This window comes from Mobula birostris, chromosome 5, assembly GCF_030028105.1.
Source record: "Mobula birostris isolate sMobBir1 chromosome 5, sMobBir1.hap1, whole genome shotgun sequence".
In the NCBI taxonomy this organism is placed as follows: Eukaryota; Metazoa; Chordata; class Chondrichthyes; order Myliobatiformes; family Myliobatidae; genus Mobula; species Mobula birostris.
This window is the reverse complement of record NC_092374.1, coordinates 99966568-99984549: the sequence shown is the minus strand read 5'-3', so window position 1 is coordinate 99984549 and position 17982 is coordinate 99966568. Positions and strand designations below refer to the sequence as shown.

The 17982-nt window shown below is 55.3% G+C and overlaps 1 protein-coding gene across 1 annotated transcript in view; it reads right to left on the bottom strand.

The window, feature by feature from the left end:
* Positions 1-17982, bottom strand: part of dnah2 (dynein, axonemal, heavy chain 2) — a 609335-nt gene that overhangs the window by 84704 nt on the left and 506649 nt on the right. The window lies entirely within an intron of this gene.

Below are 17982 nucleotides of genomic sequence, written 5' to 3'. Positions count from 1 at the left end.
CAGGTGATAGGTGAGGGGTAAGGTAGGTGGAATGAATAAGAAGCTGGGAGGGGATAGGTGGAAGAGGTAAAGGCTTGAAGAAGGAGGAATCTGATAGGAGAGAAGAGTGGACCAGGGGAGAAAGGGACAGAGAGGGGCATCAGAAAAAGAGAGAAGGGGTAGGAGCAGAAATTACTGGAAGTTGGAGAAATCAGAGTTCATGACATCAGGTTGGAGACTATCCAGACGGAATGTGAGGAAAGTGAGTGTGTCCTCAGCACAGTAGTAGAGGAGGTCGTGGGCAAATACATCAGAATTGGAATGGAAAGTCCAGTTGAAATGGGTGGCCACCGGGAGATCCTGCCTTTTGTGGCAGACAGAGCAAAGGGGCGCAATGAAGTGTTGCAAATCCATGTCAGATCTCACAAATGAAGAGAACCAGATACCGTAGGTGACCCTGACAGACTCACAGGTGAAGGGCCATTTGGGGCCTTACCTGGAAGGGCCATTTGGGGCCCTGAATGGTGGTGATGGAGGAAGTAAAGGGGTAGGTGTAGCACTTGTCCCACTTGCAGTGATAAATGCCAAGCGGGAGATCAGTGGGGGGGGAGAGGGTCGAGTAAACGTAACTGTTTCCATCACTCTCATTCAACAGCTGTTCTGTACATCCTACACCCTCACCCCAAGTCACCTCACCTCATATCACATCTTAAATCTGTGTTCTCTATTCCGAGACTTATCCACTTTAGGGGTAAAGACTCTGAATACCCAACTAATATCCCTCATTATTACAAATCTCCACAGACTTAAAGCGGGTCAGTGTGAAAAGACCTGGCTAATCCAATCTCTCCTGGTAACTAAAGCCCCCAATTCCAAGCAATATTTTGGTGAATCTCTTCTGCACTCCTAGCACTACCATAAGGCTTCTGCAAGGCTTATTGAGAAAGCAAGGAGGCATAGGGTCCAAGGGGACATTGCTTTGTGGATCCAGAACTGGCTTACCCACAGAAGGCAAAGAGTGGTTGTAGACGGGTCATATTTTGCATGGAGGTCGGTCACCAGTGGTGTGCCTCAGGGATCTGTTCTGGGACCCCTACTCTTTGTGATTTTTATAAATGACATGGATGAAGAAGTGGAAGGATGGGTTAGTAAATTTGCTGATGACGCAAAGGTTGGAGGTCCTGTGGATAGTGTGGAGGGCTGTCAGAGGTTACAGCGGGACATTGATAGGATGCAAAACTGGGCTGAGAAATGGCAGATGGAGTTCAACCCAGATATGTGTGAAGTGGTTCATTTTGGTAGGTCAAATATGATGGCAGAATATAGTATTAATGGTAAGACTCTTGACAGTGTGGAGGATCAGAGGGATCTTGGGGTCCGAGTTCATAGGACACTCAAAGCTGCTACGCAGGTTGACTCTGTGGTTAAGAAGTCATATGGTGCATGTCCTTCATCAATCACGGGATTGACTTTAAGAGCCGAGAGGTAATATTGCAGCTTTATAGGACCCTGGTCAGAACCCACTTGGAGTACTGTGCTCAGTTCTGGTTGCCTCACTACAGGAAGGACGTGGAAACCATAGAAAGGGTGCAGAGGAGATTTACAAGGATGTTGCCTGGATTGGGGAGCATGCCTTATGAAAACAGGTTGAGCGAACTTGGCCTTTTCTCTTTGGAGCGACGGAGGATGAAAGGTGACCTGATAGAGATGTATAAGATGATGAGAGGCATTGACCATGTGGATAGTCAGAGGCTTTCTCCCGGGGCTGAAATGGCTAGCACTAGAGGGGACAGTTTTAAGGTGCTTGGAAGTAGGTACACAGGAGATGTCAAGGGTAGGTTTTTTACGCAGAGAGTGGTGAGTGTGTGGAATGGGCTGCAGGTGGCGGTGGTGGTGGAGGTGGAAACAACAGGGTCTTTTAAGAGACTCCTGAAAAGGTACATGGACCTTAGAAAGGTAGAGGGCTATGGGTAACCCCAGGTAATTTCTAAGGTAAGTACATGTTCAGCACAGCTTTGTGGCCGAAGGGCATGTACTGTGCTGTGGGTTTTCTATGTTTCTATGTTATCATGTTCTTTCTGTAACATGGTGACCAGAACTGTATGCAAGACCAAAGTATGGACAACTAATCTTTGGTACAGCTGCAGGTATTTTTGCTTCTCTTGTATTCATCAAGTAGAGAATTTCAAAAGAAAATGGAGAGGGAGCTTCACTCTGACCCCAAGAGTGTGTGATGGGACGGTGTGGAGGGAGTTTCAGTCTGTCTGACCCTAAGACTGTGTGATGGGACAGTGTAGAGGGAAGTTTCACTCTGTGTTTGACACCGGGAGTGTGTAATGGGACAGTGTGGAGGGAGTTTCACTCTGTGTTTGACCCCAGGAGTGTGTGATGGGACAGTGTGGAGGGAGATTCACTCTGTGTCTGACCATGGGAGTGTGTGATGGGACGGTGCGGAGGGAGATTCACTCTGTGTCTGAACCTGGGAGTGTATGATGGGACGGTGCGGAGGGAGATTCACTCTGTTCCTGACCCTGGGAGTGTGTGATGGGACGGTGCGGAGGGAGATTCACTCTGTGTCTGACCCTGGGAGTGTGTGATGGGAAGGTGCGGAGGGAGTTTCTCTCTGTGTCTGACCCCGGGAGTGTGTGATGGGACGGTGTGGAGGGAGTTTCACTCTGTGTCTGACCCCGGGAGTGTGTGATGGGACAGTGTGACGAGAGCTTCACTCTGTGTCTCACCCCGGGAGTGTGTGATCTGACAGCGTGGAGGAAGTTGCACTCTGCGTCTGACCCCGGGAGTGTGTGATGGGACGGTGTCGATGGAGTTTTACTCTGTATCTGACCCCGGGAGAGTGTGATCAGATGGTGAGGAGTGAGTTTCTCTCTGTGTCTGACCCCGGGAGTGTGTAACGGGACGGTGTGGAGGGAGTTTCTGACCCCGGGAGTATGTGATGGGACGGTGTGGAGGGAGTTTCACTCTGTGTTTGACCCCGGGAGTGTGTGATGGGACGGTGTGGAGGGAGTTTCACTCTGTGTCTGACCCCGGGAGTCTGTGATGGGACAGTGTGGAGGGAGTTTATCTCTGTGTCTGACCCCGGGAGTGTGTGATGGGATGGTGTAGAGGGAGTTTCACTCTGTGTTTGACCCCGGGAGTGTGTGATGGGACTGTGTGGAGGGAGTTTCACTCTGTGTCTGGCCCCGGGGTGTGTGATGGGAAGGTGTGGAGAGAGTTTCTGACCCCGGGAGTGTGTGGTGAGACGGTGTGGAGGCAATCTGTATCTGGCCCCGGGGTGTGTGATGGGATGGTGTGGAGGGAGTTTCAGTCTGTGTCTGACCCCGGGAGTGTGTGATGGAACAGTGTGGAGGGAGTTTTGCCCCTGGAGTATGTGATGGGCTGGTGTCGAGGGAAATTCTCTCTGTGTCTGACCCTGGGGTGTGTGTGATGGGACGGTGTGGAGGGAGTTTCACTCTGTGTCTGACCCCGAGAGTGTGTGATGGGACAGTGTGGAGGGAGTTTCACTCTGTGTCTGACCCCGGGAGTGTGTGATGGGATGGTGTGGAGGGAGCTTCACTCTGTGTCTGACCCCGGGAGTGTGTGATGTGACAGTGTAGAGGGAGTTGCACTCTGTATCTGACCCCGGGAGTGTGTAATGGGACGGTGTGGAGGAAGTGTCTGACCCCTGGAGTGTGTGATGGGCTGGTGTGGAGGGAGTTTCTCTCTGTGTCTGACCACAGGAGTGGTGATCGGACAGTGTGGAGGCAGTTTCTCTCTGTGGCTGACCCCGGGAGTGTGTGATGGGATGGTGTGGATGGAGTTTTACTCCGTATCTGACACCAGGACAGTGTGATGGGATGGTGTGGATTGAGTTTCTCTCTGTGTCTGACCCCAGGAGTGTGTGATGGGACGGTGTGGAGGGAGTTTCTGATCCCGGGAATGTGTGATGGGACAGTGTGGAGGGAGCTTCACTCTGTGTCTGACCCCGGGAGTGTGTGATGGGATGGTGTGGAGGGAGCTTCACTCTGTGTCTGACCCCGGGAGTGTGTGATGTGACAGTGTAGAGGGAGTTGCACTCTGTATCTGACCCCGGGAGTGTGAGATGGGATGGTGTGGAGACAGTTTCAGTCGGTGTCTGACCCCGGGAGTGTGTAATGGGACGGTGTGGAGGAAGTGTCTGACCTCTGGAGTGTGTGATGGGACGGTGTGGAGGGAGTTTCTCTTCTGTCTGGCCCCAGGAGTGTGTGATGGGACAGTATGGAGGGAGATTCACTCTGTGTCTGACCCTGGGGAATATGTGATGGGAAGTGTGGAGGGAGATTCACTCTGTGTCTGACCCTGGGAGTGTGTGATGGGACAGTGTGGATGAGCTTCACTCTGTGTCTGACCCCGGGAGTGCGTGATTGGATGGTGTGGAGGGAGTTTCTGACCCCGGGAGTGTGTGGTGAGACGGTGTGGAGGGAGTTTCACTCTGTATCTGACCCCGGGGGTGTGTGATGCGATAGTGTGGAAGGAGTTTCACTCTGTGTCCGACCCCGGGAGTGTGTGATGGGACGGTGCGGAGGAAGTGTCTAACCCCTGGAGTGGGTGATGGGACGGTGTGGAGGAAGTGTCTGACCCCTGGAGTGTGTGATGGGATGGTGTGGAGGGAGTTTCACTCTGTGTCTGACCCCGGGAGTATGTGATGGGATGGTGTGGAGGGAGTTTCAGTCGGTGTCTGACCTCGGGAGTGTGTGATGGGATGGTGTGGAGAGAGTTTCTCTCTGTGGCTGACCCCGGGAGTCTGTGATGGGACGGTGTGGATGGAGTTTTACTCCGTATCTGACCCCGGGAGTGTGTGATGGGACGGTGTGGAGGGAGTTTCTGACACCGGGAGTATGTGATGGGACGGTGTGGAGTGAGTTTCACACGGTGTATGACCCCGGGAGTGTGTGATGGGACGGTGTGGAGGGAGTTTCACTCTGTGTCTGACCCCGGGAGTGTGTGAAGGGATAGTGTGGAGGGAGTTTCTCTCTGTGTCTGACCACAGGAGTGGTGATCGGATAGTGTGGAGGGAGTTTCTCTCTGTGTCTAACCCCTGGAGTGTGTGATGGGACGGTGTGGAGGAAGTGTCTGACCCCTGGAGTGTGTGATGCGATGGTGTGGAGGGAGTTTCTCTCTGCGTCTGACCACAGGAGTGGTGATCGGACAGTGTGGAGGTGTTTCTCTCTGTGTCTGACCCCGGGAGTGTGTGATGGGACGGTGTGGAGGGAGTTTCACTCTGTGTCTGACCCCAGCAGTGTGTGATGGGACAGTGTGGAGGGAGTTTCACTCTGTGTCTGACCCCAGAAGTGTGTGATGGGATGGTGTGGAGGGAGTTTCACTCTGTGTCTGACCCCGGGATTGTGTGGAGGGAGTTTCTGACCCCGGGAGTGGGTGATGGGACAGTGTGGAGGGAGTTTCTGACCCCGGGAGTGTGTGGTGAGACGGTGTGGAGGGAGTTTCACTCTGTATCTGACCCCGGGGGTGTGTGATGAGATAGTGTGGAAGGAGTTTCACTCTGTGTCTGACCACAGGAGTGGTGATCGGACAGTGTGGAGGTTGTTTCTCTCTGTGTCTGACCCCGGGAGTGTGAGATGGGATGGTGTGGAGGGAGTTTCAGTCGGTGTCTGACCCCGGGAGTGTGTGATGGGATGGTGTGGAGAGAGTTTCTCTCTGTGGCTGAACCCGGGAGTCTGTGATGGGACGGTGTGGATGGAGTTTTACTCCGTATCTGACGCTGGGACAGTGTGATGGGATGGTGCGGAGTGAGTTTCTCTCTGTGTCTGACCCCGGGAGTGTGTGATGGGACGGTGTGGAGGGAGTTTCTGACACCGGGAGTATGTGATGGGACGGTGTGGAGTGAGTTTCACACGGTGTATGACCCCGGGAGTGTGTGATGGGAGAGTGTGGAGGGAGTTTCTCTCTGTGTCTGACCACAGGAGTGGTGATCGGATAATGTGGAGGGAGTTTCTCTCTGTGTCTGACCCCGGGAGTGTGTGATGGGACGGTGCGGAGGAAGTGTCTAACCCCTGCAGTGTGTGATGGGACGGTGTGGAGGAAGTGTCTGACCCCTGGAGTGTGTGATGCGATGGTGTGGAGGTGTTTCTCTCTGTGCCTGACCCTCGGAGTGTGTGATAGGATGGTGTGGAGGGAGTTTTTCTCTGTATCTGACCCCCGGAGAGTGTGATGGGATGGTGTGGAGTGAGTTTCTCTCTGTGTCTGACTCCGGGAGTGTGTGATGGGACGGTGTGGAGGGAGTTTCACTCTGTGTCTGACCCCGGAAGTGTGTGATGGGACGGTGTGGAGAGAGTTTCTCTCTGTGTCTGACCCCGGGAGTGTGTGATGGGACGGTGTGGAGGGAGTTCCACTCTGTGTCTGACCCCAGCAGTGTGTGATGGGACAGTGTGGAGGGAGTTTCACTCTGTGTCTGACCCTGGAAGTGTGTGATGGGATGGTGTGGAGGGAGTTTCACTCTGTGTCTGACCCCGGGATTGTGTGGAGGGAGTTTCTGACCCCGGGAGTGGGTGATGGGACAGTGTGGAGGGAGTTTCTGACCACGGGAATGTGTGATGGGACAGTGTGGAGGGAGTTCCTCTCTGTGTCTGACACCAGGAGTGTGATGGGACAGTGTGGAGGGAGATTCACTCTGTGTCTGACCCTGGGAGTGTGGGATCGGACGGTGTGGAAGGAGTTTCACTCTGTGTCTGAACCCGGGAGTGTGTGATGGGATAGTGTGGAGGGAGTTTCTCTCTGTATCTGACCACAGGAGTGGTGATCGGATAGTGTGGAGGGAGTTTCTCTCTGTGTCTGACCCCGGGAATGTGCGATGGGACAGTGTAGAGGGAGTTGCACTCTGTATCTGACCCCGGGAGTGTGTGATGGGATGTTGTGGAAGGAGTATCAGTTGCTGTCTGACCCCGGGAGTGTGTGATGGGATGTTGTGGAAGGAGTATCAGTTGCTGTCTGACCCCAGGAGTGTGTGATGGGACAGCGTGGAGGGATTTTCTGACCCTGGGAGTATGTGATGGGAAGGTGTGGAGGGAGTTTCACTCGGTATCTGACCCCGGGAGTGTGTGATGGGACGGTGTGGAGGGAGTTTCTCTTCTGTCTGGCCCCAGGAGTGTGTGATGGGACAGTATGGAGGGAGATTCACTCTGTGTCTGAACCTGGGCAATATGTGATGGGAAGTGTGGAGGGAGATTCACTCTGTGTCTGACCCTGGGAGTGTGTGATGGGACAGTGTGGATGAGCTTCACTCTGTGTCTGACCCCGGGAGTGCGTGATTGGATGGTGTGGAGGGAGTTTCTGACCCCGGGAGTGTGTGGTGAGACGGTGTGGAGGGAGTTTCACTCTGTATCTGACCCCGGGGGTGTGTGATGCAATAGTGTGGAAGGAGTTTCACTCTGTGTCTGACCCCGGGAGTGTGTGATGGGACGGTGCGGAGGAAGTGTCTAACCCCTGGAGTGGGTGATGGGACGGTGTGGAGGAAGTGTCTGACCCCTGGAGTGTGTGATGGGATGGTGTGGAGGGAGTTTCACTCTGTGTCTGACCCCGGGAGTGTGTGATGGGATGGTGTGGAGGGAGTTTCAGTCGGTGTCTGACCTCGGGAGTGTGTGATGGGATGGTGTGGAGAGAGTTTCTCTCTGTGGCTGACCCCGGGAGTCTGTGATGGGACGGTGTGGATGGAGTTTTACTCCGTATCTGACCCCGGGAGTGTGTGATGGGACGGTGTGGAGGGAGTTTCTGACACCGGGAGTATGTGGTGGGACGGTGTGGAGTGAGTTTCACACGGTGTATGACCCCGGGAGTGTGTGATGGGACGGTGTGGAGGGAGTTTCACTCTGTGTCTGACCCCGGGAGTGTGTGAAGGGATAGTGTGGAGGGAGTTTCTCTCTGTGTCTGACCACAGGAGTGGTGATCGGATAGTGTGGAGGGAGTTTCTCTCTGTGTCTGACCCCGGGAGTGTGTGATGGGACGGTGCGGAGGAAGTGTCTAACCCCTGGAGTGTGTGATGGGACGGTGTGGAGGAAGTGTCTGACCCCTGGAGTGTGTGATGCGATGGTGTGGAGGGAGTTTCTCTCTGCGTCTGACCACAGGAGTGGTGATCGGACAGTGTGGAGGTGTTTCTCTCTGTGTCTGACCCCGGGAGTGTGTGATGGGACGGTGTGGAGGGAGTTTCACTCTGTGTCTGACCCCAGCAGTGTGTGATGGGACAGTGTGGAGGGAGTTTCACTCTGTGTCTGACCCCAGAAGTGTGTGATGGGATGGTGTGGAGGGAGTTTCTCTCTGTGTCTGACTCCGGGAGTGTGTGATGGGACGGTGTGGAGAGAGTTTCTCTCTGTGGCTGAACCCGGGAGTCTGTGATGGGACGGTGTGGATGGAGTTTTACTCCGTATCTGACGCTGGGACAGTGTGATGGGATGGTGCGGAGTGAGTTTCTCTCTGTGTCTGACCCCGGGAGTGTGTGATGGGACGGTGTGGAGGGAGTTTCTGACACCGGGAGTATGTGATGGGACGGTGTGGAGTGAGTTTCACACGGTGTATGACCCCGGGAGTGTGTGATGGGAGAGTGTGGAGGGAGTTTCTCTCTGTGTCTGACCACAGGAGTGGTGATCGGATAATGTGGAGGGAGTTTCTCTCTGTGTCTGACCCCGGGAGTGTGTGATGGGACGGTGCGGAGGAAGTGTCTAACCCCTGCAGTGTGTGATGGGACGGTGTGGAGGAAGTGTCTGACCCCTGGAGTGTGTGATGCGATGGTGTGGAGGGAGTTTCTCTCTGCATCTCACCACAGGAGTGGTGATCGGACAGTGTGGAGGTGTTTCTCTCTGTGCCTGACCCTCGGAGTGTGTGATAGGATGGTGTGGAGGGAGTTTTTCTCTGTGGCTGACCCCAGGAGTGTGTGATGGGACGGTGTGGATGGAGTTTTACTCTGTATCTGACCCCCGGAGAGTGTGATGGGATGGTGTGGAGTGAGTTTCTCTCTGTGTCTGACTCCGGGAGTGTGTGATGGGACGGTGTGGAGGGAGTTTCACTCTGTGTCTGACCCCGGAAGTGTGTGATGGGACGGTGTGGAGAGAGTTTCTCTCTGTGTCTGACCCCGGGAGTGTGTGATGGGACGGTGTGGAGGGAGTTCCACTCTGTGTCTGACCCCAGCAGTGTGTGATGGGACAGTGTGGAGGGAGTTTCACTCTGTGTCTGACCCTGGAAGTGTGTGATGGGATGGTGTGGAGGGAGTTTCACTCTGTGTCTGACCCCGGGATTGTGTGGAGGGAGTTTCTGACCCCGGGAGTGGGTGATGGGACAGTGTGGAGGGAGTTTCTGACCACGGGAATGTGTGATGGGACAGTGTGGAGGGAGTTCCTCTCTGTGTCTGACACCAGGAGTGTGATGGGACAGTGTGGAGGGAGATTCACTCTGTGTCTGACCCTGGGAGTGTGGGATCGGACGGTGTGGAAGGAGTTTCACTCTGTGTCTGAACCCGGGAGTGTGTGATGGGATAGTGTGGAGGGAGTTTCTCTCTGTATCTGACCACAGGAGTGGTGATCGGATAGTGTGGAGGGAGTTTCTCTCTGTGTCTGACCCCGGGAATGTGCGATGGGACAGTGTAGAGGGAGTTGCACTCTGTATCTGACCCCGGGAGTGTGTGATGGGATGTTGTGGAAGGAGTATCAGTTGCTGTCTGACCCCGGGAGTGTGTGATGGGATGTTGTGGAAGGAGTATCAGTTGCTGTCTGACCCCAGGAGTGTGTGATGGGACAGCGTGGAGGGATTTTCTGACCCTGGGAGTATGTGATGGGAAGGTGTGGAGGGAGTTTCACTCGGTATCTGACCCCGGGAGTGTGTGATGGGACGGTGTGGAGGGAGTTTCTCTTCTGTCTGGCCCCAGGAGTGTGTGATGGGACAGTATGGAGGGAGATTCACTCTGTGTCTGAACCTGGGGAATATGTGATGGGAAGTGTGGAGGGAGATTCACTCTGTGTCTGACCCCGGGAGTGCGTGATTGGATGGTGTGGAGGGAGTTTCTGACCCCGGGAGTGTGTGGTGAGACGGTGTGGAGGGAGTTTCACTCTGTATCTGACCCCGGGGGGGTGTGATGCAATAGTGTGGAAGGAGTTTCACTCTGTGTCTGACCCCGGGAGTGTGTGATGGGACGGTGCGGAGGGAGTTTCACTCTGTGTTTGACCCCAGGAGTGTGTGATGGGACAGTGTGGAGGGAGATTCACTCTGTGTCTGACCATGGGAGTGTGTGATGGGACGGTGCGGAGGGAGATTCACTCTGTGTCTGAACCTGGGAGTGTATGATGGGACGGTGCGGAGGGAGATTCACTCTGTTCCTGACCCTGGGAGTGTGTGATGGGACGGTGCGGAGGGAGATTCACTCTGTGTCTGACCCTGGGAGTGTGTGATGGGAAGGTGCGGAGGGAGTTTCTCTCTGTGTCTGACCCCGGGAGTGTGTGATGGGACGGTGTGGAGGGAGTTTCACTCTGTGTCTGACCCCGGGAGTGTGTGATGGGACAGTGTGACGAGAGCTTCACTCTGTGTCTCACCCCGGGAGTGTGTGATCTGACAGCGTGGAGGAAGTTGCACTCTGCGTCTGACCCCGGGAGTGTGTGATGGGACGGTGTCGATGGAGTTTTACTCTGTATCTGACCCCGGGAGAGTGTGATCAGATGGTGAGGAGTGAGTTTCTCTCTGTGTCTGACCCCGGGAGTGTGTAACGGGACGGTCTGGAGGGAGTTTCTGACCCCGGGAGTATGTGATGGGACGGTGTGGAGGGAGTTTCACTCTGTGTTTGACCCCGGGAGTGTGTGATGGGACGGTGTGGAGGGAGTTTCACTCTGTGTCTGACCCCGGGAGTCTGTGATGGGACAGTGTGGAGGGAGTTTATCTCTGTGTCTGACCCCGGGAGTGTGTGATGGGATGGTGTAGAGGGAGTTTCACTCTGTGTTTGACCCCGGGAGTGTGTGATGGGACTGTGTGGAGGGAGTTTCACTCTGTGTCTGGCCCCGGGGTGTGTGATGGGAAGGTGTGGAGAGAGTTTCTGACCCCGGGAGTGTGTGGTGAGACGGTGTGGAGGCAATCTGTATCTGGCCCCGGGGTGTGTGATGGGACGGTGTGGAAGGAGTTTCAGTCTGTGTCTGACCCCGGGAGTGTGTGATGGAACAGTGTGGAGGGAGTTTTGCCCCTGGAGTATGTGATGGGCTGGTGTCGAGGGAGATTCTCTCTGTGTCTGACCCTGGGGTGTGTGTGATGGGACAGTGTGGAGGGAGTTTCACTCTGTGTCTGACCCCGGGAGTGTGTGATGGGATGGTGTGGAGGGAGCTTCACTCTGTGTCTGACCCCGGGAGTGTGTGATGTGACAGTGTAGAGGGAGTTGCACTCTGTATCTGACCCCGGGAGTGTGTGATGGGACGGTGTGGAGGGAGTTTCTGATCCCGGGAATGTGTGATGGGACAGTGTGGAGGGAGCTTCACTCTGTGTCTGACCCCGGGAGTGTGTGATGGGATGGTGTGGAGGGAGCTTCACTCTGTGTCTGACCCCGGGAGTGTGTGATGTGACAGTGTAGAGGGAGTTGCACTCTGTATCTGACCCCGGGAGTGTGAGATGGGATGGTGTGGAGACAGTTTCAGTCGGTGTCTGACCCCGGGAGTGTGTAATGGGACGGTGTGGAGGAAGTGTCTGACCTCTGGAGTGTGTGATGGGCTGGTGTGGAGGGAGTTTCTCTTCTGTCTGGCCCCAGGAGTGTGTGATGGGACAGTATGGAGGGAGATTCACTCTGTGTCTGACCCTGGGGAATATGTGATGGGAAGTGTGGAGGGAGATTCACTCTGTGTCTGACCCTGGGAGTGTGTGATGGGACAGTGTGGATGAGCTTCACTCTGTGTCTGACCCCGGGAGTGCGTGATTGGATGGTGTGGAGGGAGTTTCTGACCCCGGGAGTGTGTGGTGAGACGGTGTGGAGGGAGTTTCACTCTGTATCTGACCCCGGGGGTGTGTGATGCGATAGTGTGGAAGGAGTTTCACTCTGTGTCCGACCCCGGGAGTGTGTGATGGGACGGTGCGGAGGAAGTGTCTAACCCCTGGAGTGGGTGATGGGACGGTGTGGAGGAAGTGTCTGACCCCTGGAGTGTGTGATGGGATGGTGTGGAGGGAGTTTCACTCTGTGTCTGACCCCGGGAGTATGTGATGGGATGGTGTGGAGGGAGTTTCAGTCGGTGTCTGACCTCGGGAGTGTGTGATGGGATGGTGTGGAGAGAGTTTCTCTCTGTGGCTGACCCCGGGAGTCTGTGATGGGACGGTGTGGATGGAGTTTTACTCCGTATCTGACCCCGGGAGTGTGTGATGGGACGGTGTGGAGGGAGTTTCTGACACCGGGAGTATGTGATGGGACGGTGTGGAGTGAGTTTCACACGGTGTATGACCCCGGGAGTGTGTGATGGGACGGTGTGGAGGGAGTTTCACTCTGTGTCTGACCCCGGGAGTGTGTGAAGGGATAGTGTGGAGGGAGTTTCTCTCTGTGTCTGACCACAGGAGTGGTGATCGGATAGTGTGGAGGGAGTTTCTCTCTGTGTCTGACCCCGGGAGTGTGTGATGGGACGGTGCGGAGGAAGTGTCTAACCCCTGGAGTGTGTGATGGGACGGTGTGGAGGAAGTGTCTGACCCCTGGAGTGTGTGATGCGATGGTGTGGAGGGAGTTTCTCTCTGCGTCTGACCACAGGAGTGGTGATCGGACAGTGTGGAGGTGTTTCTCTCTGTGTCTGACCCCGGGAGTGTGTGATGGGACGGTGTGGAGGGAGTTTCACTCTGTGTCTGACCCCAGCAGTGTGTGATGGGACAGTGTGGAGGGAGTTTCACTCTGTGTCTGACCCCAGAAGTGTGTGATGGGATGGTGTGGAGGGAGTTTCACTCTGTGTCTGACCCCGGGATTGTGTGGAGGGAGTTTCTGACCCCGGGAGTGGGTGATGGGACAGTGTGGAGGGAGTTTCTGACCCCGGGAGTGTGTGGTGAGATGGTGTGGAGGGAGTTTCACTCTGTATCTGACCCCGGGGGTGTGTGATGAGATAGTGTGGAAGGAGTTTCACTCTGTGTCTGACCACAGGAGTGGTGATCGGACAGTGTGGAGGTTGTTTCTCTCTGTGTCTGACCCCGGGAGTGTGAGATGGGATGGTGTGGAGGGAGTTTCAGTCGGTGTCTGACCCCGGGAGTGTGTGATGGGATGGTGTGGAGAGAGTTTCTCTCTGTGGCTGAACCCGGGAGTCTGTGATGGGACGGTGTGGATGGAGTTTTACTCCGTATCTGACGCTGGGACAGTGTGATGGGATGGTGCGGAGTGAGTTTCTCTCTGTGTCTGACCCCGGGAGTGTGTGATGGGACGGTGTGGAGGGAGTTTCTGACACCGGGAGTATGTGATGGGACGGTGTGGAGTGAGTTTCACACGGTGTATGACCCCGGGAGTGTGTGATGGGAGAGTGTGGAGGGAGTTTCTCTCTGTGTCTGACCACAGGAGTGGTGATCGGATAATGTGGAGGGAGTTTCTCTCTGTGTCTGACCCCGGGAGTGTGTGATGGGACGGTGCGGAGGAAGTGTCTAACCCCTGCAGTGTGTGATGGGACGGTGTGGAGGAAGTGTCTGACCCCTGGAGTGTGTGATGCGATGGTGTGGAGGGAGTTTCTCTCTGCATCTCACCACAGGAGTGGTGATCGGACAGTGTGGAGGTGTTTCTCTCTGTGCCTGACCCTCGGAGTGTGTGATAGGATGGTGTGGAGGGAGTTTTTCTCTGTGGCTGACCCCAGGAGTGTGTGATGGGACGGTGTGGATGGAGTTTTACTCTGTATCTGACCCCCGGAGAGTGTGATGGGATGGTGTGGAGTGAGTTTCTCTCTGTGTCTGACTCCGGGAGTGTGTGATGGGACGGTGTGGAGGGAGTTTCACTCTGTGTCTGACCCCGGAAGTGTGTGATGGGACGGTGTGGAGAGAGTTTCTCTCTGTGTCTGACCCCGGGAGTGTGTGATGGGACGGTGTGGAGGGAGTTCCACTCTGTGTCTGACCCCAGCAGTGTGTGATGGGACAGTGTGGAGGGAGTTTCACTCTGTGTCTGACCCTGGAAGTGTGTGATGGGATGGTGTGGAGGGAGTTTCACTCTGTGTCTGACCCCGGGATTGTGTGGAGGGAGTTTCTGACCCCGGGAGTGGGTGATGGGACAGTGTGGAGGGAGTTTCTGACCACGGGAATGTGTGATGGGACAGTGTGGAGGGAGTTCCTCTCTGTGTCTGACACCAGGAGTGTGATGGGACAGTGTGGAGGGAGATTCACTCTGTGTCTGACCCTGGGAGTGTGGGATCGGACGGTGTGGAAGGAGTTTCACTCTGTGTCTGAACCCGGGAGTGTGTGATGGGATAGTGTGGAGGGAGTTTCTCTCTGTATCTGACCACAGGAGTGGTGATCGGATAGTGTGGAGGGAGTTTCTCTCTGTGTCTGACCCCGGGAATGTGCGATGGGACAGTGTAGAGGGAGTTGCACTCTGTATCTGACCCCGGGAGTGTGTGATGGGATGTTGTGGAAGGAGTATCAGTTGCTGTCTGACCCCGGGAGTGTGTGATGGGATGTTGTGGAAGGAGTATCAGTTGCTGTCTGACCCCAGGAGTGTGTGATGGGACAGCGTGGAGGGATTTTCTGACCCTGGGAGTATGTGATGGGAAGGTGTGGAGGGAGTTTCACTCGGTATCTGACCCCGGGAGTGTGTGATGGGACGGTGTGGAGGGAGTTTCTCTTCTGTCTGGCCCCAGGAGTGTGTGATGGGACAGTATGGAGGGAGATTCACTCTGTGTCTGAACCTGGGGAATATGTGATGGGAAGTGTGGAGGGAGATTCACTCTGTGTCTGACCCTGGGAGTGTGTGATGGGACAGTGTGGATGAGCTTCACTCTGTGTCTGACCCCGGGAGTGCGTGATTGGATGGTGTGGAGGGAGTTTCTGACCCCGGGAGTGTGTGGTGAGACGGTGTGGAGGGAGTTTCACTCTGTATCTGACCCCGGGGGTGTGTGATGCAATAGTGTGGAAGGAGTTTCACTCTGTGTCTGACCCCGGGAGTGTGTGATGGGACGGTGCGGAGGAAGTGTCTAACCCCTGGAGTGGGTGATGGGACGGTGTGGAGGAAGTGTCTGACCCCTGGAGTGTGTGATGGGATGGTGTGGAGGGAGTTTCACTCTGTGTCTGACCCCGGGAGTGTGTGATGGGATGGTGTGGAGGGAGTTTCAGTCGGTGTCTGACCTCGGGAGTGTGTGATGGGATGGTGTGGAGAGAGTTTCTCTCTGTGGCTGACCCCGGGAGTCTGTGATGGGACGGTGTGGATGGAGTTTTACTCCGTATCTGACCCCGGGAGTGTGTGATGGGACGGTGTGGAGGGAGTTTCTGACACCGGGAGTATGTGGTGGGACGGTGTGGAGTGAGTTTCACACGGTGTATGACCCCGGGAGTGTGTGATGGGACGGTGTGGAGGGAGTTTCACTCTGTGTCTGACCCCGGGAGTGTGTGAAGGGATAGTGTGGAGGGAGTTTCTCTCTGTGTCTGACCACAGGAGTGGTGATCGGATAGTGTGGAGGGAGTTTCTCTCTGTGTCTGACCCCGGGAGTGTGTGATGGGACGGTGCGGAGGAAGTGTCTAACCCCTGGAGTGTGTGATGGGACGGTGTGGAGGAAGTGTCTGACCCCTGGAGTGTGTGATGCGATGGTGTGGAGGGAGTTTCTCTCTGCGTCTGACCACAGGAGTGGTGATCGGACAGTGTGGAGGTGTTTCTCTCTGTGTCTGACCCCGGGAGTGTGTGATGGGACGGTGTGGAGGGAGTTTCACTCTGTGTCTGACCCCAGCAGTGTGTGATGGGACAGTGTGGAGGGAGTTTCACTCTGTGTCTGACCCCAGAAGTGTGTGATGGGATGGTGTGGAGGGAGTTTCACTCTGTGTCTGACCCCGGGATTGTGTGGAGGGAGTTTCTGACCCCGGGAGTGGGTGATGGGACAGTGTGGAGGGAGTTTCTGACCACGGGAATGTGTGATGGGACGGTGTGGAGGGAGTTCCTCTCTGTATCTGACACCAGGAGTGTGATGGGACAGTGTGGAGGGAGATTCACTCTGTGTCAGACCCTGGGAGTGTGGGATCGGACGGTGTGGAGGGAGTTTCACTCTGTGTCTGACCCCGGGAGTGTGTGATGGGATAGTGTGGAGGGAGTTTCTCTCTGTATCTGACCACAGGAGTGGTGATCGGATAGTGTGGAAGGAGTTTCTCTCTGTGTCTGACCCCGGGAGTGTGCGATGGGACAGTGTAGAGGGAGTTGCACTCTGTATCTGACCCCGGGAGTGTGTGATGGGATGTTGTGGAAGGAGTATCAGTTGCTGTCTGACCCCGGGAGTGTGTGATGGGATGTTGTGGAAGGAGTATCAGTTGCTGTCTGACCTCGGGAGTGTGTGATGGAATGGTGTGGAGGAAGTGTCTGACCCCTGGAGTGTGTGATGGGATGGTGTGGAGGGAGTTTCTCTCTGCGTCTGACCACAGGAGTGGTGATCGGACAGTGTGGAGGTTGTTTCTCTCTGTGTCTGACCCTGGGAGTGTGTGATAGGATGGTGTGGAGGGAGTTTTTCTCTGTGGCTGACCCCAGGAGTGTGTGATGGGACGGTGTGGATGGAGCTTTACTCTGTATCTGACCCCGGGAGAGTGTGATGGGATGGTGTGGAGTGAGTTTCTCTCTGTATCTGACCCCGGGAGTGTGAGATGGGATGGTCTGGAGGGAGTTTCAGTCGGTGTCTGACCCCGGGAGAGTGTGATGGGATGGTGTGGAGAGAGTTTCTCTCGGTGGCTGACCCCGAGAGTGTGTGATGGGACGGTGTGGATGGAGTTTTACTCCGTATCTGACCCTGGGACAGTGTGATGGGATGGTGCGGAGTGAGTTTCTCTCTGTGTCTGACCCAGGGAGTGTGTGATGGGACAGCGTGGAGGGATTTTCTGACCCTGGGAGTATGTGATGGGAAGGTGTGGAGGGAGTTTCACTCGGTATCTGACCCCGGGAGTGTGTGATGGGACGGTGTGGAGGGAGTTTCTCTTCTGTCTGGCCCCAGGAGTGTGTGATGGGACAGTATGGAGGGAGATTCACTCTGTGTCTGACCCTGGGGAATATGTGATGGGAAGTATGGAGGGAGATTCACTCTGTGTCTGACCCTGGGAGTGTGTGATGGGATAGTGTGGAGGGAGATTCACTCTGTATCTGACCCTGGGGAATATGTGATGGGAAGTGTGGAGGGAGATTCACTCTGTGTCTGACCCCGGGGGTGTGTGATGCGACAGTGTGGAAGGAGTTTCACTCTGTGTCTGACCCCGGGAGTGTGTGATGGGATGGTGCGGAGGAAGTGTTTAACCCCTGGAGTGGGTGATGGGACGGTGTGGAGGAAGTGTCTGACCCCTGGAGTGTGTGATGGGATGGTGTGGAGGGAGTTTCTCTCTGCGTCTGACCACAGGAGTGGTGATCGGACAGTGTGGAGGTTGTTTCTCTCTGTGTCTGACCCCGGGAGTGTGTGATGGGATGGTGTGGATAGAGTTTCTCTCTGTGGCTGACCCCGGGAGTCTGTGATGGGACGGTGTGGATGGAGTTTTACTCTGTATCTGACCCCCGGAGAGTGTGATGGGATGGTGTGGAGTGAGTTTATCTCTGTGTCTGACTCCGGGAGTGTGTGATGGGACGGTGTGGAGGGAGTTTCACTCGGTATCTGACCCCGGGAGTGTGTGATGGGACGGTGTGGAGGGAGTTTCTCTTCTGTCTGGCCCCAGGAGTGTGTGATGGGACAGTATGGAGGGAGATTCACTCTGTGTCTGACCCTGGGGAATATGTGATGGGAAGTATGGAGGGAGATTCACTCTGTGTCTGACCCTGGGAGTGTGTGATGGGATAGTGTGGAGGGAGATTCACTCTGTATCTGACCCTGGGGAATATGTGATGGGAAG